Source organism: Papio anubis, chromosome 13 (genome assembly GCF_008728515.1).
Source record: "Papio anubis isolate 15944 chromosome 13, Panubis1.0, whole genome shotgun sequence".
Lineage (NCBI taxonomy): Eukaryota > Metazoa > Chordata > Mammalia > Primates > Cercopithecidae > Papio > Papio anubis.
Window position 1 is genome coordinate 22199391 of NC_044988.1, and position 25006 is coordinate 22224396.

Consider the following 25006-nt stretch of genomic DNA (forward strand, 5'->3'; position numbering starts at 1 on the left):
GGAGAATTCAACTCTACCTGTAACTGGGTAGAGGAATAAAGAATATATGGCCATCTTAAATCCACCACTTATGTAAGTGTTTTACATAGTAACTAACCACCGTACTCTGTGAGCTGGTACAGTCATTGGAGATATTACTGAATAGAATATAGAACAAAAGATAAAGCGCTTTAGTTTCCTAAAATCAGCATAGGAGCATAAAGTAGGTATATATTTTGATATCCTGATAGAACTTTTGTCTTTATTAACTCTATATTTCTTCAAGGAACGTTTTCCCAGGTTTCTTCAATAATCATAGCCACCATAAGTGCTAATGATAGTTTTTCAGAGGTATATGAATTCTAGTTTTGCTATTCTAGCTTTGTTGAAACATTTTTAAAATAATAACTTGTCTCTGTATTGCTCAAGAAGTCCATTATGAAGCATTCCCAATACCAGTTGTCTCTAGCAACAGCTCTCAGGCAGAGGGTGGGAAACAGCTTTCTCAAATATTAAGTTAAACCCTTTCTTCTCTGCCCAGCCCCTACCCAACCCTCTCTACTTCCATGGGATAAAGTTAAATGACTGGTGATCCAAGTACCTGAGAGAGGAGGCGTGTCCAGCCTTAAGAGATGAGGTATAACCTACCAGATTATCTTCTGGTCACAGTTTTTGAAAGGAAGGACAGAAGATGTGGGTTGTCTTTCAAAATTGTCTTCAAATATCTAAAGGGCTGTCATCTAGAAAAGGCAGATTTAATTCCAAAGTAACAAAAAAAATCTTGGAGGAGTGTATGAAAGTCTTGATACAATAAACTAAACCTTCTCTTTCTCTTAGAGCTGATTAAAAATGGAATGAGGTATCTCAGGAAGTAGCATTTTTCCATTCCCCGGAGGGGTAGGTAGCAGCAGGGTCTGGATAACTATTTTGTGGAGATGTTACAGAAGAATTCCTGCAACTGTCGATCAGGGACAGGTTGTTTACATGATGTCCAAGTGTCCTTTGGACTGTATACAATTTACAGTCCAAATAAAATTCACTTCTTGTTTTCATGCCTTCTTTTACAATCTATGTATGTAAAATCCTGTCAGTATGTGATATATTAACCATTCCTTCCCAGGTAGGGAACGGCTTTGAGGTTCAAGAGACCCATGCAGCAGAATTTGGGAGAGTAATAATAACTCTTACCAGCAATTGTAATATGTGCAGCTGTAGAGTCATTACTAGAAGACCCAGTAGAATGGCTAACAGATCCTGCACACTTGTGCTATGGCAAAAAGTCCAACATGCCATACAAATAGAGATACATAGGAATTGGATATAATAAGATGTGGCCTCTATTGGTTTGGGGGCATAGGAAAGTCAGTGCACAAAGTATAGTGTTTGAAAGCAGAAGGAAAGTAAGCCTGGTAGGAACCTTGAGTGTAGTAGCATTTATTTGCCATGACTAGGTAAGAGATCATTAGGATTATTGGCATAAAATATTGGGATAGTTATGGGCATGGTTGTACTATTAGGCTGGGCAAGGGCTTCAGTCACTAAGGAACAGGCTATCACAAGACTAAAGACTACTGTCTCCACATAGATCATTCTCACAGGGAAAGTGTTTCGTCTTTACCGGAAGAATAATTAGAATCTTAATTATGAGCTCACCAATGACCTTGATATTGCCAAATATAGTTACTGTCCTCTGGGCTAATCTTACTATTTCTTTTAGTAACTTTTCACACAAGTTTTCATTTCTCTCTTTTTTTTTTTTTAAGATGGAGTCTCACTCTGTCGCCCAGGCTGGAGTGCAGTGGTGCGATCTCAGCTCACTGCAACCTCCGTCTCCCAGGTTCAAGTGATTCTCCTGCCTCCAGCTTCCCCAGAAGTAGCTGGAAGCTGAGCCTGCACCACCATGCACCTGGCTAATTTTGTATTTTAGTAGAGAGGCGAGGGGTTGCATGCATGTTGGTCAGGTTTGTCTTGAACTCCTGACTTCAGGTGATCTACCCACCTCAGTCTCCCAAAGTGCTGGGATTACAGGCATGAGCTACTGTACCTGGCCACATTCCTCTTTCTTTCTTTAAACATTTTCCTCTCTTGGTTTCAGTGGTTCTACACTGTTCCTGCTCCCTCCTCTTTGTCAGTTTACTCCACCCACATTCCTTTTGCTGGCCCTTCTTGACATCTGTTGTAAAGACTGGGAGTCCTCAAGCCCCATAATAACTATTATTTTGCCATATTATTAAACACCATCTATACTACCTATACACTGATCACCCCCGCAATGTCTATCTTGAGGCCAGACCGCACCTAAGGGCTCCACGTATATATAGGTTATATATCTAACTGCCTACTTAACATCTCTACTTGTGTATTTCACATCCCTTAAACTCAAGATGTAGAAAATACATTGTTTGATTTTGCTCTTTACCCATACCATTCCTCATACACCCCCCCCTCCAAATCTGTTACTCTCTAAGTCTTCCCTATACCAGTAAATGGTGCATCACCATATGACTCAGTTGTTTAGTCAGACACCCAAGAATTTTCCTTGACTTCTACTTCGCCCTTACTCTACCATGTCAAATCTGTATTAACAAGTTCTGTGAGTCCATGTACAAAATATATCTAGAATCCATCCACTATCCATTTTTTCATAGCCACAATCCTAGTACCAGCTACAGCAGACCTTGTAATGGTCTTCCTCACAGCTCTCCCCATACCTGCCTTGAAGACCTTCAATCTACTCTCCATCCAGCAAACGCCAAGGCTCTTTCAAAAAGTAATTTGTTTATCTAACATGTGTTTCCATTTCTCTCCACCCCAGCCCCAAATGGCTCAAAAAGAAAAAGGCTTACAGAATTTTTACTGGACTGTAGGAACAGGTGAGGTATCAGTTCTTACTATGTCTAAGATGCAATCTTTCAGTTCTCGTTAACTCTTTTTTTCTATTATTCTTTTCCTTTTCATGTGTCAATAACATGCCTAGGAAATATATCCTCATCTGCCAAGGGAGTCCACTTTCTGACACGTGTCATAGCCAAACTAGCCCCATAGTGGTCTTTTTAAAAGATAAATCAATTCAAGTGAATCTTAAAACTTAAAACTTTCTATGACTTCCTTTTGAACGTAAAAATAAAATCTAACTCTTTATTGGAACTTATAAGATCTCACAGCAATGCTTCTCAAACTATCTGTGACAAAGAACCAGCTTGTTTTTCTGTTTTTCTTTTTTTTCTCTCTTCAATTTTCAATTCCTCTCTGATGGATACTTTTATAAGATAAAATAAAAATGGATTACTAGAAAAAATGAAACTAGAAATAAGACATCAAAATATAAGTCCAGTTTTTTCATTAGATTGAAGAGATATCAAACCACTATGTCAAATCATTGAAAAGGCTTTACAAGCTTATTTTCAATTTCTGTATTTATCCCATTATGAGCTAGTTCAAGGACTGACACTGACCTGGTTTTGGCTCCAGCTTACCTCTCTAACTTTGTCTTAGAAAGTCTTTCCCTCCTTCACTCTGTTCCAGCCCTGCTTTCTATAACTTCAACAAAGAAAGGTTTTTCTAGCTTCAAGGCATGTTCCTTCCCCTGGATCTGGAAGCTTCAGTATCCCATATGCCTCACCTGGAGAGTTCCTTCTCATCCAGTCTGTCAACTGAAGAATCATGAGTTTCATAAATTTGAAAAAGAGAGCTTTTTTTATAGATATAACGGCTTGCAGCCTGCAGGGTGGTCTTTCTAACAGTCTGGGAAAGTGTAGCCTCCAGCCAGAAGCCAGAAACACACTTCATGGGAAGCGCAAGGGGAACAGGAATTGATGATGAACAGGGTGACCAAATATACATATTCAATAAGCTAGAGGAGGCCCGGGTGCAGTGGCTCACGCCTGTAATCCCAACACTTCGGTAGGCCGAGGCGGGTGGATCACCTGAGGTCAGGAGTTTGAGATGACCAGCCTGGCCAACATGGTGAAACCCCATCTCTACTAAAAATGTAAACATTAGCCAGGCGTGGTGGTAGGCACCTATAATCCCAGCTACTCGGGAGGCTGAGGCAGGAGAATCAATCACTTGAACCCGGGAGGCGGAGTTTGCAGTGAGCCAAGATTGCACCACTGCACTCCAGCCTGGGTGACAGAGCAAGACTCTGTCTCAAAAATAAAAATAAGCTAGAGGAGGAATCATGAGTATTTATGAAAGGAGAAACAAGCACATGCACAATTGAGCTTCATGACTCTCTAAGGAAACCAGGTTCAAAACATGGCAGTATTAGCATGATCCAAGGGTGGAGTTTTCAGCCCTCTGATGTCAAAAGGTGAAGAAAGGACATGAAAATCCACACTACTCATCCTTTGTAGACTGGTCAGAACCACTCTGTGGTTGGTGGTCTCTTACCAGGAAGGAATGCTGGTCAGTTGTGCTAAAACTGCAAAAAGGGGGAGCAGCCTCAGGAAGCTGGGTGACATCAGAGGTAAAACGTTTTGAAAGAACTGGTTTCTTTACAGTTTGTGTACTTAACCGTTATTGTGAGCTATTATGTACTAGACATTTAGCATACATATGAGAACAGAACAGGTATAAATTATGAATGAGAGTATAAATTTTTTTTTCTCTCTTTTTTTTTATTATTATTATTATACTTTAAGTTCTAGGGTACATGTGCATAATGTGCAGGTTTGTTACATATGTATACTTGTGCCATGTTGGTGTGCTAATCACATAGAAATAATTACAAATGTTAATTATAAAATTAAGAACCTAATTATAAATTTAAATGTTATATGTAAGATAAATTTTACTCATATAGGAAGATAAGTAGACTATTTTGTTAAATAAAAAGACAAAATACAAATTATAAATATGGTGAATATGCCTAGAAAACCAGATTTGAAGAAAAGTTTGATTTCTTTGGGTAATAGAATTATCATGGATTTTATTTTTCTTCTTTCTATCTTTTTGTATTTTCCAATTTTTTGGCAATGAACTATTTGTAATGGGAAAAAAATATTTTAAACAAGTTGCGTATTTTGGAATACTATGCATTTATTTTAAATTATATTTTAGAAGAATATCATTAATGTGAGAAAATGGCCACAGTATATTATTAAATAAAAACAATCATTTGGAATATTACATTCAAAAAAAAAAAAAAAAAGAAAAGAAAGAACTGGTTTCTATTTAGCCCTCAGGGAAGAAAGCCTGGTGGTGGTTAGAGAGGGGATAAGTAAAACAAGACGTGTCCTGTCTCCCATCCCATTATGGCCAAGAACTCAGTTTTCAAGGTTATTCTGGATCCTGTTGGCCAAGAGGGGGTCCACTTAGTCATTTGGGGGGCTTAGGATTTTATTTTATCAAGTTTCATTTTAATTCCCTTTTCCCAAATGACAATCTCAACTGAAGAAATTCTGTTATTCCCTAACACAGTCCCTGCTTCCTTTCTGCATACTACAGATCATAATTCATATTCTTTACCTATTTATTGTTTATCTCCTAAACTAGACCTCAGTTAAAGATAGGCAAAAAAACATGTTAGTTTTATTCACCACTAATACCTGGCATACACTAGGCACAACATAAATATTTGTTGTATGATTGAATAAATGAATGAATTGAATGAATAAATAAATGAGCTTTTCTGATAGAGCACACTACTAGCCATGCTATCCATACATTTCATTCCGCATTTGAGCAAGGGCAACCTAGCCAAAATGAACAACAAAAGTATGCAATTATTCTATGACTTCATTCAACTGTTCATCTTGTTGACCTAAAGGATAAACTGAGGTAAAATTAATACAAGTAGAGAGTTTATTGAAACAAGTTTGAGGACTGCAACTGAGGAGCATAGTTTCAGGTTTCCCAGAATATATGCTCTAATTAGCAGCAGCTACAAGTATACAAGTGGGTGTGTTTGTTTGTCTGTCTGTTTGTTTTTGAGATGGAGTCTCGCTCTGTCGCCCAAGCTGGAGTGCAGTGGCATGATCTTGGCTCACTGCAACCTCCCCCTTCTGGGTTCAAGGGATTCTCCTGCCTCAGCCTCCTGAGTAGCTGGGACTACAGGCGCGCACCACCACGTCCGGCTAATTTTTGTATTTTTAGTAGAGACGGGGTTTCACCATGTTGGTCAGGATGGTCTCGATCTCTTGACCTCGTGATCCACTGACCTCGGCCTCCCGAAGTGCTGGGATCACAGGCATGAGCCAACACGCCCGGCCACAAGTGGGTTTTTAAAGGAGAAATGAAGAGGCAGTTTCTAGGTTGTTTACCAAGATTTTACATTAAAATAACATAAGCTAGATTGGCTATACATTTTTCTTTGTATCACAGATTCTAGGAACATGAAGAAAATGGGTGAGTCAGCTAGTCAGGAAACTACATGGAAAAAAAAGAAAAGAATGAAATGCCTTTAAACAATTGCTCCTGGGCATGGGTAGGGGCTGGGGGATGACCTGTGCCCCATATTCATGAATCTCCAGACCTGATAAATGTTGCACACCTCACAGAGCTCAGACTGCTCTGGGCTATTTTTTTCTCAATTCAGGAATTTTCTAAAAATAGCACTAAATCCAAAATTATTTATTGATACAACTCTCTGCTATTAACTGACCTTCATGGGGTTTGTGTGCCCCCCCTCCCCCCGCCGCAAAAAAAAAAAAACCCATCCCAGGTCTCTTCTATCCTTTTGAATAACCTCACAGATACTCTTTTACTCACTTAGCATAAGCATGTGGCACTTATATTCCCTTCAGATAATACCATTATCCCACAGGGGTAAACACTTTAAGGTTAAGATTAAAATAGCACTATATTTTTTTTTCATCAAGGCAATTTTGCTTTCTGATGTTTTGTTTTGTCCTTTATTTGTAGACTGTGGTAGAATAATATGAATATGAAAGGCAAATCAACTCAAAAACAAAAATCTTCTCCAAGCATACAAATATTCTTAAAACCTTTGTTGAGAAAAAGCCTTGATATGCAAGTGGCACCCTAGTTGACTACTCTGACAAAAACAATGTGTAATTTAATTTCCTTGCCATTACCCTGAAGAAACTTAATTAAATGTTACGCCTCCAGAGAATATTTTTCAAGATGCAACCATCCACATTTGAAATATTAAATAAGGAATTAAGCAATCCTCAATTTAGAGAGTGGAGGTTACAGGGGAAGTTGAGGGATAAATTTCAGGTGCCTCAAAGCCAAAGCTCAACAAGGGAGCTGAGCCAAGAGTTAGATTTCAGAATTTTCAAACAAATAACAAAAGAGTTGGAGAACTAGGAGCTGTCCCCTCTTCAGCACTTTCTTGAATGTCCACAGTTTCTTCTGCAAGCCCAAAGGGTCCAGGAAGAAGTCAGAAAGAGAAGACGGTGTTTTTTTTTTTTTTTCTTTTGAAACAGTGCCTTGTTATGTTGCCAAGACTGGACTCAAAACTACTGGGCTCAAGTGATCCTTCTGCCTCAGCCTCCTGAGTAGCTGGGACTACAAGCACAAACCACCATGTCCAGGAAGAGGGATTGCTTTTAGATCCTTCCCCAGAGCCTAGTCTGCAGCTTCTGTTATCTAAGAAGTCATCACCAAAAGAGCCATCTTTCCAAGGAAACACTAACCAACCTGTTGCTTTGTTAATGTTATTTATTGTTGTCTTCCCTTCTTTAGACATTCACTCCTTTAGGAAAGAAATCTTACCTCTATGATTCACCCTTGTAACTCAGCTAGAGCATGTGTTGAATACAAGAGGTCAATAAATATTGTTGAATCAATGAATGTATATATGACTTAACACGAGTGTGCAGCAGATGATGAATACAGTACCGTTCAAGTTGAATATACACCGAATTCAATTTTATATAAAGTTTTACACTAAATGCTGAGAAAAACACAACTGTAAAGATTAACCACAGCTCTTACTCTTTAGGCATAGATGGTCTAATTGAAAAGTCAAACTTGCACTAAGTGACATCAGCAAAATGGTGAAGTTGGCAGCTACAAGTTTTCATTTCCTACAGAAACTCTAAAAAAACAAGCATAAACTAACTATCAGAACCAACTTTTTCAGAACTCTAGCAAACAAAACTGAATGAAGAAAAAAGCACAACAACACGTTAGGAAAGTTTGTGGTGATTTTATAGCAGATTTGGTCTTAAAGCAGGGGCTGCCTACATTCTTAGTGTAGGACACTTTTCTCTGATTCAGGAGGGAGTGGAGCAGAGCAGATATTATTCACAAATCATGTATGTCTGTTCTCACCTGTCTGGGGACTACCTGAAGGAGTGATGGAAAGCAAACATCTCTTTTTCTACCTCAGAAATCAGGCCAAAAAAGCAATGCTCACAAATACTACAAGCCCAACTAACAACTTTCAGGTGCCTTGGACAAAAGATTACAGTGAAAACATAAAATAAGTTGCCCAAGTCAAAGGCTGAGGAAAATTTCTTTAGGAAATCAGGACATTCAAAAGCAGTCGTGTATACTGGGCATTTAGAAAGCCATGTACACACCCAGGACAAAACATGTACAGAGGAAAGACCTAAGAAGACCCTAAACTTTCACCTTGAGTTGCTCCACAGACTCAGTGTGAGGGTGGCTAACTGTTGAAGGAAGGGCACACATGCACATATACAGAGGCAGTCTGGAAAGATTAGTAGAGGTGGTTTTCCCTTTCTCTCCCTTTGTTTTGTTTTGTTTTGTTTTTAGCTCCTGGCACTCAAGGAAATCTTAGTCAGAAAACTAGCTGAATATAAGCTAAGGAACAAAGACTTCTGTGACCTCACATGATAAGAAATATAGTCTTTGCAATAATAATTTGGAAAAAATACTAAACAAACAGACTACTATAACATTCAATAATTTAAAAAAATCACAAGGCATACAGGAGACAGGAAATTATAGCCCATTCAAAGGAACAAAATAAATTGAAAGCAACTGTACCTGTGGGAGCACATACATCAGACTTACTAGACAAAAACTTTACAACAACTGTCTTAAGTATGCTTACAGAGCAAAGGGAAAACACAGACACAGAACAAAAGAAAATCAGGATAATAACATATGGGCAAGATGAGAATATCAATGAATAGGTAGAAATTATATAAAGGAACCAAACAGAACATTTGGAGTGAGAAGTACAAGAACAAAAAATTTTAAAATTCACTAGAGAGATTCAAAAGCAGATTTGAGTAGGCAGAAAAAAGAATGGCCAAATTTGAAAATAGGACAACTAAAAATACTGAGTCTGAGTAAAAGAAAAAAAAGTGAACAGAATCTAAGGGACCTGTGGGATACCATCAAGAGGACTGATATATACAATAGAAGAGCTTGAAAAAGAGGGGCTAGAGAAAGGGGCAAAATAATATTTGAATAAATAATGGCTGAAACTTCCCAAATTTGATGAAATACATGAATCTACAAATCCAATAAACTTAACCAACTCCAAGTGAGATAAGCTCTCAGACCCACGCCAAGACACATCATGATCAAACTGTCAAAAGACAAAGAGATAATCTTAAAAGCAGCAAGAGAGAAGCAGCACATCACATATAAGGGAGACTCAAAATTAGCAGCTGATTTCAAAAACTATCAGAAAATGGGCTAGAAGACAGTGGGATAACATATGTGAAGTGCTGAACGAAATAACTGTCAACTAAGAGTTCTATAATCAACAAACAATTTTTCAAAAATGATGGATAAAAATAACATATTCTTAGATAAACAAGTGATGAGGGAGCTTGTTACCACTAGACCTGTCTTACAAAAACATTTAGGCCGGGCGCGGTGGCTCAAGCCTGTAATCCCAGCACTTTGGGAGGCCGAGACGGGCGGATCACGAGGTCAGGAGATCGAGACCATCCAGGCTAACACGGTGAAACCCCGTCTCTACTAAAAAATACAAAAATCTAGCCGGGTGAGATGGCGGCGCCTGTAGTCCCAGCTACTCAGGAGGCTGAGGCAGGAGAATGGCATGAACCTGGGAGGCGGAGCTTGCAGTGAGCTGAGATCACGCCACTCCAGCCCAGGCAACAGAGCGAGACTCCGTCTCAAAAAAAAAAAAAAAAAAAAAAATTTAAAGAGTCTTTCATATTGAAATAAAAGAACACTAAACAGTAACTTAAAGCCAAATGCAAGAAAAATAAAGACCTCTGGTAAAGGTAAATACATGATCAAATATTAAAGCGATTATTATTGTATTTTTTGTTTGTAACTCTACTTATTTCCTGTAGAATTTAAAAGAAAAATGCATTGAAATATAATAAATATATGCTTCTAGACACATAAAGATGTAATTTGTGATAACATAAGGAGAGGGATGACAGAGCTGTATAGGAATCAAGTGTTGTGTGCTGTTAGAGTTAAGTTGGTATCCAATCAAATTAGATTGTTATAAGTTTAGTTATTTGTTTTATTTTTTTAATTTTAGGATGTTAAATGTAGTTCCTGTAATAACCACAAAAAATCTTAAATATATATACAAAAGGAACTGAGAAGGGAATCAAAATGGTCTGCTACAAAACAACAAAAATCAATTAATCACAAAAGAAGGCAGTAATAGAAAAAATGAAAGACAAAAAAGGCATAAGATGTACAGAAAACAAACTGACAGAAGTAAGTCCTTTCTTACCAGCAATTATTTTAAATATAAACAGGCTAAACTTTCCAATCAAAAGGCAGAGATAGGCAGAACAGATGAAAAACCATGATCCAACTACATCCTGTTACAAGAAGATCCAAAGATTGAAATTAAAAGGATGGAAAAAATATTCTATGCATCAAAAGAAAGCTGGGGTAGCAATATTAAAATTAGACAAAATAGACTTTAAATAAAAATCTATTAAAAAACACAAAGAAAGACATTATATGAAAAGGAGTTTATCAAGAAGATACAACAGTTATAAGCATATATACAACAGACAACAGAAATATTGACAGAATTAAAGGGAGAAATAGGCAGTTCAACAATAATAGTTGGAGACTTCAGTACATTTTCAATAATGGATAGAGCATCTAGACATAAAATCAATAATAAGAAAGAGAACTTGAACAACAACATAAACTAACAAGATATAACAGACTCATATACAAGACTTCATCCAACAACAGCAGAATCTACATTATTCTAAAGTGCGCAGGGAATATACTCCAGGATAGAGCATATGTTATGCCACAAAACAAGTTTCTATAAATTTTAAGAGATGGAGATTATACCGTGTATCTTCTTCAATCACAATCACGAGATAAAGCTAGAAATAAATAATAAAAGAAAAACATTTTTAAATTCACAAATATATTCAGTATGGCTCTAAGGGGAAAAAAATTCACAAATATATGGAAATTAAATTACACATTCTTAAATAACCAGAAGATCAAAGAAGAAACCACAAGGGAATTTTAAAAATACTGAGAGACAAATAAAAATTAAATACAATATACAAAATCTTATGGGATGCAGCAAAGGCAGTGCTCAGAGGAATATTTACAACTATACCCAACTACATTTTAAAAAATAGCTCAAATCAATAACTTAATTTTATACCTTTATGAACTAGAAGCAGAACAAACTAAGCCCAAAGCTACTAGAAAGAAGGAAATAATAAAGATTAGAGTGGAGAAAAATAAAATAGAAACTAGAAAGGTAATAGAGAGCAATAAAACCAAAAGTTGTTTTTTTGAAAAGATCAGCAAAACTGACAAAATTTTAGCTAGACCTGACAAAGGAAAAAGAGAGAAGACACAAGTAACTATTAAATGAAATCTGAAATAAAAATGGAAACAATACTAGTATCTTTACAGAAATAAAAAGGATATTATTATGAATAATTATATACTAATTGGATAGCCTGCAAGAAATGAACAAATTCCACACAAATTACCTAAACTGACTCAAGATGAATTAGAAAATCTTAACAAATCTATAACAAAAAAAGATCAAATTAGTAATTGAAAACCTCCGAATAAAGAAAATTTCAGGACCAAACTGCATCACTGGTGAAGTACCAAACTTGGATGATTTACCAAATATTTTAGAAAGGATTAACACCAATCCTTCTGACATTTTTCTAAAAAATAAAAGAAAAAAGAACACTACCTAACTTATTATGAAATCATCATTACCTTATCTGATATCTGTTTAGGTGATCAGACCCAACACCAGGCCGTGGGAGCTACAAAGTCTGGCAGAGTCAAAGGAATGAGAAAAGACAAGTTAAGAGTACACAAGGCGGTTCCAGGGGGCCAGCGCTGGTATGGAGGCTGCGAAGGCCCCAAGCTCTGGGAGTCCACACTATTTATTGGTGATTAAACAAAGAAGCAGGTGGTGAGGATGTGCAGAGGTGGGGGTAGAAAGGTAGCGGTGCATCAAGCGTTGCTGTGATGGTTTAGCATTTTCTTTGATGCATATAGAATATGCTTTACTGCTTGAGATAATGGAGAACATGTTTACGAGCCTGGGAGAGCAACCAACAAGTCTGTGCACATTCCAGAGGCTACGAGGGGTTTTATGCCATGAGCCCTGGATTCTATCCAAGCCACAAGGGGTTTTATGCCCTGGGCTTAGATTTGTGGTGCAGCAGGGCAGCCTTCCATCCTTTGGCACAGAGCTTGGTGTTCTAAGGGCCATGAGGGGTTTTAGTCCCTGGACCCCGGACATCTTCCAAGACTCTTCAATATTATGACAGACAAGCCAGTCCTGCCTCAGCTCTTCTACCAACAATATCAAAGCCAAATAAAGCCATCACAAAAAAAGAAACTACCTTTTGAAAAATGGAAAAGCACCCCATGTTCATGAATAGAAAGGCTTAAAATTATCAAGATGTCAATACAACTAGGCAAACTACAAATTAATGTAATTCCTATAAAAATTTCAACAGCCTTTTGGGAAAAATGGAAAAGCCATCAAATTCATATGAAATTTTAATGAACCCCAAATAGCCAAAACAATATTAAAAATGAACAAAGTCAAGGACTTACATGTTCCAATTTCAAAACTCACTATAAAGCTACAGTGATTAAAACAGCATGGTACTGGCATAAGGGTAGACTATAGATCAATGGAATAGCATTGAGAGTTCAGAAATAAACCCATATATGTATGGCAAATTAGTTTTTAACAATGATATACAGTCCACTCAACAATGAAAGAACAAGCTCTTCAACAAATGGCACTATAACAACTATATTTCTACAGGTGAAAGAATGAAGTTGGACCCCCAAATTATACCATATACAAAAGTTAACTTAAAATGGAACACCCTAGATATAAGAACTAAAACCATAAAACTTTCAGAAGAAAACATGGGAATAAATCTTGACCTTGGATTTAATAATGGAGTCTTAATATGACACCAAAAACACAAGCCACAAAAGAAAAAATAGATACATTGGACTTCAATATAAAATGTTTGTATATAAGGAGCATTATCAAGAAAGTGAAAAGAAAACCCACAGAATGGGAGAAAATATTTGTAAGTCATATATCTGATAAGGTTATATCCAAAATATAGTTAAAACTCCTAAAACTCAACAAGAAGAAAAACAACCCAATTTAAATGGGCAAAATATTTGAATAGCTGTTTCTCCAAGGACATATGGAAATGTCCAAGAAGTACCAAAAGGATATTCACTACCTTTAGTCATTAGAGAAATGCAAATTAAAACCACAGTGTAATACTGTTTCATATCTACTACGATGGCTGTAATTAAAAGTGGAAAATAAGTGTTGGCAAGAATGTGGAGAAACTGGAACCCTCCTACATTGCTGATGGGAATATAAAATGGTGCAGCTGCTGTGGGGAACAATTTGGTGATTCCTTTAAAAAGCTAAACACAGAATTACCATATGGCCCAGGAATTCCACTCGTAGGTATATATCTGAAAGAATTTAAAAGAGGGACTTGATCAGGTACTTGTATGGCAACATTCATTGCAGCATTATTTACAATAATACTGTCAATAGGTGGAAATGTGTCCACCAACAGATGAATAGGAAAACAAAATGTGGAATGTACATACAATAAAATATCATTCTGTAATTCCAGCACTTTGGGAGGCCAGGGAGGGCAGATCACCTGAGGTCAGGAGTTCAAGACCACCCTGGCCAACATGGTGAAACTCCATCTCTACTAAACATAAAAAAAATTAGCCAGGCATGGTGGTGAGCACCTGTAATCCCAGCTACTCAGGAGTCTGAGGCAGGAGAATCACCTGAACCTGGGAGACGGAGGAGGTTGCAGTGAGCCGAGATCGTGCCACTACACTCCAGCCTAAGTGACAGAGTGAGACTCCATCTCAAAAAAAAAAAAAGAAAAAGAAAAAGAATATTATTCATCCATAAAGAGAAATAAAGTTTTGATACATGCTATAACGTGGATGCACCTTGAAAACATTATGCTAAGTGAAATAAGCCAGATGTTAAAAGGACAAATATTATATTATTTTAATTAGATAAAATATATTGAATAGGAAAATTCATAGAGACAGAAAATAGACTAGAGATTGCCATGGCACTCGAAGAAAAGGGGAATCAGAAGTTATGCTTAACGGTGACAGAGTTTCTGTTTGGGTAGTGAGACAGTTTTGCAGACAGATAGAGGTAATGGTTGTACAACATTGTTAATGAAATTAATGCCCCTTTTTAAATGTTTTATATATTTTACCACAGTAAAATAAATTACACTAACAAAAGAATGTGAACAGATATCTGTCTTAAGAATATTTGCTTTTTAATAGAGAACTATATTTATTTAAGTAACATTTCTTAAAGGCCCTCTGTGGTCCAGACTCTGTGAATGCTCTAGTGCACAAGACAAGATTTCGGAGCTTAAAGAATTTACAATCCAGTAGAAAAGGTGGACCAGCCAACATCAACCCTGATAAATCCAGGGAAAAATGTAAACCTGGGAAGTTAGGCAGCGCACAACAGGAGCACCCAATTTAAAACAGATTGGGTAAGGCTATAAGATGAAAAAGGGTCAAAGCATTCCAAGAAAGAAGCGAAGTTGGCAAAAGCTGTCAATGAGACAAACTTCGGGCATTAGGGGGAAACTGTTAGTTAGTGGTTGAACAAAGTTGGAGCAGAACTGGGGAGGGAGAGGCCATTATCGAGGGGATAGTGAGGGATGAGGTTAAAGATACAAGCACAAACCTGACCAAGCTACACTGAGGAGTCCTTATCCCAGTCTACAGAGAAGCCATTACAGGATTTTATGCAAGATGGTAATACCATCAAGGGCAGCTCTATAAAGAATGGATTTAAGAGTGGTAAGACTAAATAAAGGGAGTCAGACACTTCCATGAGCTTGAGAGAAAAATGTTTAGAAGATAGAGGATCTATCAATAATGTCCTAAAATCACAAAATACTTGATAAATCCTGTGTTGGTAATGCTTTGGGTAAACAGGCATTCTCATACAGTGTTGATGTAGGGCAATTACCCTATCATAGTAATTTGACAATATTTATGGAAATATATGTACATACTTAGCAATTTTTCAGGAATTCATCCCAGAGATAGACATGCTCTTGTATAAAATGAAATACATATAATGTAATTTATCACTGCACTGTTTGTAATCCTAAACTATTGAAAATAGTGTAAATATCCACCAGTTGTAGCCCAATCAAATAAATTATGGTACAGCCATACTCTGGAATACCATTTGACAATTCAAAATAAATGATAAAGCTCTTATGTAAAGACAGAGAATAACTGCCAAGATTTTTTTTTTTTTTTAATAGGGTCTCATTCTGTTACCCAGGCTGGAGTGCAGTGGCACAATAACAGCTCATTGCAGCCATCAACTCCTGGTCTCAAGTGATCCTCCCACCTCAGCCGCCTGAGTAGTTGGGAACTACAGGCATGGGCCACCACGCCCAGCTAATTTTTTTTATTTTCAGTAGAGATGGGATTTTGCCATGTTGTCCAGGCTAGTCTCCAACTCCTGAGCTCAAGTGATCCTCCTACCTTGACCTCCCACAGTGCTGGGATTACAGGCCTGAGCCACTGAATGAGGAGTAAAATTTTAAGCAATAACAGAAACAAAATAATCTCACCTCATCCCCCCAAAAAAGTGTAACATATGATACTATTCATATTAAAAAGAAGGGACAGATTTTTTTTTTAAAATGCTATTGCCAAGATAAAATTTTAAACAATAACAATAAAAAATAAACAAAGACCAGGCACGGTGGCTCAAGCCTGTAATCCTAGCACTCTGGCAGGCCAAGGCAGTAGGATGGCTGGAGTCCAGGAATTCAAGACCAGCCTGAGCAACTGTGGAAATCCTGTCTCTACAGAAAATACAAAAATTAGCAGGTATGGTGGTGCACGCCTATAGTACCAGCTGCTCAAGAGGCTGGGTGAATTGCTTGAGCCTAGGAGGTCTAGGTTGCAGTGAGCCGAGATTGTGCCACTGCCTTCCAGCCTGGGTGACAGATCAAGACCTTGTCTCAAATAACAAAAGAGCAAGAATTGAATATGTTACTATTTGTGTAAAAACGAAAGAAAGAGAAATTCTGTACTAAAGAAGAAGAATGCAGCTGGGCACGGCAGCTCACGCCTGTAATCCCAGCACTTTGGGAGGTTGAGGTGGGTGGATCACCTGAGGTCAGGAGCTCAAGACCAGCCTGGCCAACATGGTAAAACACCATCTCTACTAAAAACACAAACATGAGCTGGGCATGGTGGCGGACGCCTGTAATCTCAGCTACTCGGGAGGCTGAGACAGGAGAATTGCTTGAACCCAGAAGTTGGAGGTTGCAGTGAGCCAACATCACGCCGCTGCACTCCAGCCTGGGCAACAGAGTGAGACTCCCTCTCAAAAGAAGAAGAAAAATGTTAAAAGGACATTAGTAAGACAATTGGGGAAGTAACATTATACCAGTGTTAAATTTCTTGAGTGTCTTGAATGTGTTGTAATTATGTAGGAAAATGTCCTACTTTTCTATAAGCTGATTATTTGTTTTATCATTCATTCTATAATTTTGACAATGATTAACATAAAGCCCACTGGCCTATAGTTTCTGAAATCCAACTAAATATTTCCTTCTTTTAAAAATAAGCACGTTTGTTACCACCAAATATGAGCCTTTCTGAGAGATAGTGGGGCCCTTTGTGCAACTGAATCCCAGAAATATTAGTTGCTCAGCACTCAGTTCTAAATTTCCTCCTGACCACCAGTCTGATGCCTTGGTTAGAGTTCTGTGACTTTTTCATTTTCTCTGTGCTTTAGGAACATACATAAGAATTGTAAAGGTGGATACCAGACTGGAAAAAAAAAAAAAAAAAGTTATATAGAACCACTGGGAATCTTTGAGTTCAAGGTTAGACATTTGGTGTCACTATTCCTTCATTATCATCAAGTATATTCCTTAATTAGAAGGCCTGGAGCACTATACCTAACTTATTGCCTCCAAAGTAATTTGAAACAGAAAAAAATCATTAACATTTTATTTTAAATTATCTAATGCAAGTCAAACTGGAGTATAAAAGAGAATTGAGACACAATATTTTACTTACCAATTCAGACAATTGTGTGCCTGGTAGATATACCTGTTCATAACTCACTCAGTCACAAAAACTAAAACAAAATAAATCCAGAGATAGAAAAATTTTTAGAAATCATGTACTCTTAGTCCCGCATTTCAAAGATAAACAAGTCGAAGCTCAGAGAAGAAGGGATTTAGCGTTTATTGAAAGAATATTATATGACAAGCATTTTTTTTGAGACGGAGTCTCCTCTGTCTCCCAGGCTGGAGTGCAATGGCGTGATCTCGGCTCACTGCAACCTCTGCCTCCTGGGTTCAAGCCATTCTCCCGCCTCAGCCTCCCAAGTAGCTGAGATTACAGGCACCCCTGCCATCATGTCCAGCTAATTTTTATATTTTTGTAGAGATGGGATTTCACCATGTTGGCTAGGCTGGTCTTGAACTCCTGACCTTAGGTGATCTGCCAGCCTCGGCTTCCCAAACTGCGGGGATTACAGGCATGAGCCACTGCGCCCGGCCGTGACAACCATTTTACACATGATCTCTTGAAACTGTAACTGTCCTACTTGGCAGCCAATAGTAATCTCAGTTTTAGAGATGAGAAAACAGAGGTTCAAGAGGTTAAAAAAAACTTGGCTGATGCTTTTTAGTTAAGTTTATAGTTAAATCCAGGTCCAAAACTCAGTTCTCCCTAAAAGTGGATGCATTTTTCTAGAAGGGGAAGTCAAAACACTTTGCACTACTTTGAATTTTCTGAGTGTCTTGCTCTATTTGAAATTTTTGAGAATCTCTTGCTCTATTTGAAATTTCTGAGAATGTCTACAATGACATTGTTTAAAACTGTATTTAACGTGTTTTGTATTTCTGAATCACAGGGAGTAATTTTGTCAATGATATCAACAGACATTTTGGACCTCATGGAAGCATTTTAAAAACAGTCAATTAATTCTATATAAATAACAAAATAAACAAATCTTTGGGCAGGTTCATGCGTTTCTTTGGTTTGTAGGCCTCTGAGTTTGGGAAGCAATTGTTTGATTTCAGAATCCTAATAATGTTGATGATACCTTACCCGCATCCACAACTAGCCAGAAGTAACCCCATCTTTTTCTGAAATCTGAAAAAAAATTGTTTGTATGTCTATTTGAGAACTATTCATTATATATAATCTTTATCTATATAATATATATAAATATTATGTATATGTCCATTTCTGTATGTGCCTCCAATGAGGCTTATCACAAATTTTACTTACGTATAGCAGTCCATAAGACCACATGGTTGAAATTATACTGATCATTTATTCATCTGTTCATTCAAAAAGCACTTGCTTAAACCTGTACACAAATACTTATAGCTCTTTATAATTGCCAAAAGCTGGAAACAACCCAAATGTCCAGCCACGAACTGTGTTATATCCATATAATGGACTATTACTCAACCATAAAAAAGGAAGCCACGATTGATACAATAATCTCAAAGTCCTTATGGTTGAGTAAAAGGAGCCAGCCTCAAAAGACTACATACTGTATGATTCAATTTATATGACATCCTAGGAAAAAACAGAACTACAGTAATGAAGAATAGATCAGTGATTGGCAAGGGGAAGAAGAAGGGGAGGGTGTGACTCTAGCGTGATAGCACAGGAAGTTATTTAGAGTGTTCTGTATCCTGGTTGTGGTGGTTACCTAAATCTATACAAAGTGTTAAAATTTGTAGACCTAAACATAGAAAGAAGTCAATTTTACTCTGCATTTCTTTTTAATGTTTAAGCACTTACTGTATGCTAGGCACTGTGCTATCTTGAGGCAAAAGCAATGACAGACCCTATCCTCAAAGAGTGCAATGAGTTAAGGCATGAATATAAACACAAAGTAACTACAACACAAAAATATTTGTTACCTGATAACTAAAAAATAAAAACAGCAAATGTTATAAGAAATTAAAGGAAAAATAGATCATTTCTAGCTTAACTACACAGAAAATGCTTCAGAGTGGAGGTTGCATTGGATCTCACTTTCAAGAGCCAGAAAAGGCAAATGATCATTCCATGTGAAAATTTAGACAAAGTATCTTGTCAATAGTGTGCAGAAAGGTGTCTTAGTCTGTTTTCTGTTGCTTACAACAGAATGCCTGAACCTGGGTAATTTACAAAGAAAAGGAATTTGTTTTTTAAAGTTATGGAATCTGGCCGGGCACGGTGACTCACGTCTGTAATCCCAGCACTTTGGGAGGCTGAGGCAGGTGGATCACTTGAGGTCAAGAGTTCAAGACCAGCCTGGCCAATAAGGTAAAACCCCGTCTCTACTAAAAATACAAAAATTACCTGGGTGTGGTGGCACATGCTTGTAATCCCAGCCACTCAGGAGGCTGAGATAGGAGAATCGCTTGAACCCAGGAGGCGGAGGTTGCAGTGAGCCGAGATCATGCCACTGCACTCCAGCCTGGTTAACAGAGCGAGACTCTGTCTCAATCAATCAATCAATCAATCAACAATCCCTCAAATCACAATTTAAAACTCCTTATTGAGGTAGAGATGAGTAAAGAATTTTCATAGATTTTATAAAATACAGAATAAGAAAATACTACATGGTAAGAATTTCTTAAGACTTAAGTATTGGCTTCTTTCATAATAAAGAAATTATGTTGCAAAATGAAAATGACTTATATACAGAATAAAGTAAGCTTATCACATAGCTTGTAGTAACAAGGAAAATGAAACAGTACTGGATGTACATTGTTACAGCTTTAGTATTAAACCACAATCAACATGCAACAGAGGAGACCCACAAAGGAATGTGAACACAATGAGACTTTTATTGTGTATCGGTATGAATTATGTAAAACCATTATCAACAGCACAATAAAAAATATATGCGAGCCATTAAAATAAGCAAAGCATATCAATAAAGATTGAGGACATGAAATGGCCTTGTGTTCTCATTCAGTTGAAGTAATTACAAATTTTACTGGGCTCTTGGTTAAAAAGGAAACATAGTCACCACAAGTGTTTACTGAAACATAACCTATTTGCCTATTCATGATTATTTCATTCTTAAGATTCCTCAGTGGGCCTAAACGACAATGCTGCTACTAAAGAAAGCCATTCAATACGTTTATTCTTATTCTCCAACTTTAAAAGGAAGCATTTTAAACATGAAAGTGCTATTCACTGCTAATAGATGAAATAAAGAAAAAGCAGAGTGAACACTGATACTCTGTAATAGGACAGACCCCAAGGGATCGAGTGATCTTGTTATTGTAGTAATTAAAAGACCATAAAAATCAGGACACAAGACATTCAACTCCTGTTTATCTAGGAGAGGTAATAGGGGATGGTCAAAAAACATGGATTATAAACTCTATCATCTCGAATGACATTTTGGTTGGCATTTCAATTTCTTCTCCTATTAGCCACATTAAATCAGAAGATAAAAGAGTTTTGTTTGTTTGTTTGTTTTGAGATAAGAGTTTCACTTTTGTTGCCCAGGCTGGAGTGCAATGTCACGATCATGGCTCACCGCAACCTCCGTCTCCCGGGTTCAAGCGATTCTCCTGCCTCAGCCTCCCGAGTAGCTGGGATTACAGGGATGCGCCACCACGCCCGGCTGATTTTGTATTTTTAGTAGAGACAGGGTTTCTCCACGTTGGTCGGGCTGATCTCGAACTCCTGACCTCAGGTGATCCGCCTGCCTCGGACTCCCAAAGTGCTAAGATTACAAGCATGAGCCACTGCACCCGGCCTCAGAAGATAAAAGTTTTTTAAAAAAATAGTTGATTCAATCAGGCCCTTTCCATTCCCCTGTGCGTGGCTAAAATGGAATTAAAGAAAAGGAAGGAGGAGAGCGCAGAATATAGAGTACCTGGAAAATTCACTCAAGGAAAACAAGCCCACAGTGGGAAAATGATCTCACACAGCAACACGATCTAGAAGAAAATACCCATTGCAACCATCTCAGACCCCTTGCTTCCAATTCCTCACTTGCTGGTCAGCTCTGGTATTGACTTATGTTTCTCACAGCAAGTCACTTCTGGGCCTCAGGCTCCAGCTATTAAAAAGGGGATGAGGGCAAGGCACTGGACTGGACATCTAAGGACTGTTTAAAGACAATATTGAAGAACAATTCTCATGTAAGTAGTTATAGTTTTCCTGCTGAGATTTCCTAGCAAGGAATAAATGCTTAGTAGTTAGAAGTAGCAGTAGTAGTTTCAGTTTCAACACCAGAGGAAAATAAATACATTAAATAAATAGTAGTGGTAGTGGTAATAATTAATTCACATCGCAGTATACCAGACACTATTGCTAACTAAAAATGAGAAATGGGGAGACAGCTGATAAGGCATGATTTCCCATTTTCAAAAACAGAAGAAAGGCATTCACTAACTTCGTACAGTATCTATATATGGTGGCCACAACATAAACAGTTTGTGAAACGCAATGGTTCATCGAAGAGCAAGAATCCCAGCACCGCCCAGAGCAGGTCTAAAGATCCAGTAAACATCTCCACCACACCAGACCACACTCACATACTCAGCTGGGCCCTCGAGTGCTCTTTCATCCTGAGACCAACCATCTGAACCCCAGATCTGAGATTAAGCACAGGGGTTTGTCACGCATCCTGATGCAGATGAGGAGTACCACACCCTGGAAAGTTGACAGAACCACCACAGAAGGTTATGCTGTGATCTGAGGCTCAAAAATCAGGTCATGGTCGAGGATCTCTAAGAAACTGATGCAGCAATGATACCTTGCTTCACACAAGGAGGAGCCGATATCACCTGATCCTAATTTTGTGCATATCATGTGGACCAAGGGACCGGGTCAAAGTCACAGGCTCAGGATGACAGAGGACTGAATGCCAGCTTTCCCTGAACCCTGCTGTCAGGGTGACATGCCCTCTCTGAGAGCTTTCAGGGCCACGAATTTCTCCAAAGCCATTTCTAGTTTCAGTCAATGACCAGCTTTGCGTGACTCTTCAAGCCAACCTGTGTCCAAACAGGCATCACATCCACATCTCATACTTACTGTTGCCATAAAGCATTTTCTTGCGGCCTCAGGAATTCCCCTTCTGAAATGGGTAGTAACAAAATATGCAATTTAGTTCTTTTTAGTTTGCCTTGTTGTTCAAAGTTAATGACGATTGTATGATACTTAACTTTTAAATGTCTTCAATTCTCTTTTTCTCATTGACACTGTGAGACTAAATTCTTGAAGTTTAGACTTTATAGGGGAACCTATGAAGGTGCAAAGTCTATTCATTTGAATAACAATATTGTCTGAATTTTGAAGTCATGTAAGAGCAGGATAGTAACACCAAACCCTTTTCTGATTTCAAATCATCATGTATCAAACATCAGACCCAGGGTCTATCAAGCCTATCAAACCACTTGAAAGCAACAAGATGAAACTGAAACAGTGGCAGAGACATTCTCCCTACTTCATCTTTGAATTACTCTATTAACAATAATAACAATAGTAACCATCTTTGAATTACTCTATTATTAATAATATTATTGTTAATAATAATATTAACAATAATAGTCTTTTCCAGTTACAGACCTCTTCCCTGTAACTCAAATAAAGTACATTTATATTGAAAAACTCGGCCGGGCACAGTGGCTCACGCCTGTAATCCCAGCACTTTGGGAGGCCGAGGCATGTGGATCACTTGAGGTCAGAAGTTCGAGACCAGCCTGGCTAACATGGCAAAACCCCGTCTTTACTAAAAATACAAAAATTAGCCAGGCATGATAGTGCGCACCTGTAGTCCCAGCAACTCGGGAGGCTGAGGCAGGAGAATCGCTTGAACCCGGGAGGTGGAAGTTGCAGTGAGCTGAGATTGGTCACTGCACTCCAGCCTGGCGACAGAACAAGACTCCATCTCAAAAAAAAAAAAAGAAAAAAAAGAAAAAAAGAAAGAAAGAAAAACTCTACTACCACATATAAAGAAACCTAAATGACTGGAAAGCAACATCATTGTCCTCTACTGATTTTTTTTTTTTTTGAGACGGAGTCTCGCTCTGTCGCCCAGGCCGGAGTGCTGTGGCGCGATCTTGGCTCACTGCAAGCTCCGCCTCCCGGGTTCACGCCATTCTCCTGCCTCAGCCTCCCGAGTGGCTGGCACTACAGGCACCCGCCACCACGCCTGGCTAATTTTTTGTATTTTTTAGTAGAGACGGGGTTTCACACCGTGTTAGCCGGGATGGTCTCGATCTCTTGACCCCGCCCACCTTGGCCTCCAAAAGTGCTGGGATTACAGGCATGAGCCACCGCGCCTGGCCCCTCCACTCATTTTTAAAGCATTTTTAAATACTTTAAAAATACTGCTCTTCAATATCGGTGGTGAAACTGAAAAACGTGTTGACACACTCCTTTGAATAACACACATATCTGGTTTTAATGTAGACTTCCTTGTTCATGGTTATACCCAATGTTAACTGAGCAACTGCTCAGTAGTAGTTTTTTTCAGGAACTAAGTCATTTGCATATATGATTTTATTTAATCCTTCGAACTCTAGGCAGTAGATACTACCACTTCCTCCACTGCACAGCTAGGGAATCTGGGTGTTTAGGTAACCAGTCCCAGGTCACTCAGCAGAATCTGGCTTGAATCCAGACAGTGTGATTCCAAAGCCCATACGCCTCGCCACTTCTCGAAGCATTCTACTGATTTCTGTCAGAACTATGGGTCATTAGAAAAGGGAACCATTTTTCCTTTGAGGCTCAGCTTCTTCACTACTTGTCTATTCTTTCCACTTTCCTTCCTGCTTCCTGTCAGGCTCTCTAATGCATACCTTTGGATTTCCTCAGTGTTCTTTTCCAGTCACAGCGAGGAACCTGGCCTCCCTCCGGCTCCCAGTTGCTCACAGTGCAAGCTCTGGAGAAAGGCTGAGCCTGCTGGGAAACCCGATCCGCTGGCCACTGACAACAGACACAGCAGCACTGCCTGGGAAGTGTGAGGTTACTTACCTCCATGTACACATCGAGCTCCCAGACTCAGGTAAGACCACATCCCCTGACCCTTCCAAGGGATGCATTTATTTTCATGGTTACACAGAAGTGAGGCTCTCAGATTCTGAGAACTGCTGAACTTAGCAATGTAAACTCAAAGCAAAGTGAGTAGCTGCTGATCTAAGCTTTCCTTCTCTTATACTTGCTCATACTCTAATGTGCACAGAGTAGGAAATTTTGGAAAATTGGGAGTAAAACCTGCTTCATTAAATCATGTTTCTTTAGGGTTACTGGGAACTAAAAGTTTTACAAAAATTTCTCTGGAAGCACTTAGGGTCATTTTAAATAAATTATGAATTGATTAGCAGATACGCTGAATTTGTTAGATGCTCGTATCAGGGCTTCCATTGGAAAGAAGCTGTTCTGTTTCTGCAGATTTTTCTGACAGTGTGAATGATGACATCTGACTGTTGCAGCAGGCAAGAGCGCGTGGGTTCAGGCATCCCCCAGACCCGTGTGTCCACCTTCAAGCAGTGTGCACTTGAACCAGTTCTTTCACTTCTTCAAACCTCAGCGTCTCTGTAAAAAGTTGGGGCATTAACGTTCC

At 38.4% G+C, this 25006-nt stretch overlaps 1 long non-coding RNA gene across 1 annotated transcript; it reads left to right on the forward strand.

The window, feature by feature from the left end:
• Positions 1-24925, forward strand: LOC110741447. The gene is made up of 4 exons (XR_002517645.2): positions 1-72; positions 2795-2852; positions 24259-24448; positions 24835-24925. It is a non-coding gene; the product is annotated as an uncharacterized LOC110741447 (long non-coding RNA).
• Positions 24926-25006: the final 81 nt, after the last annotated feature.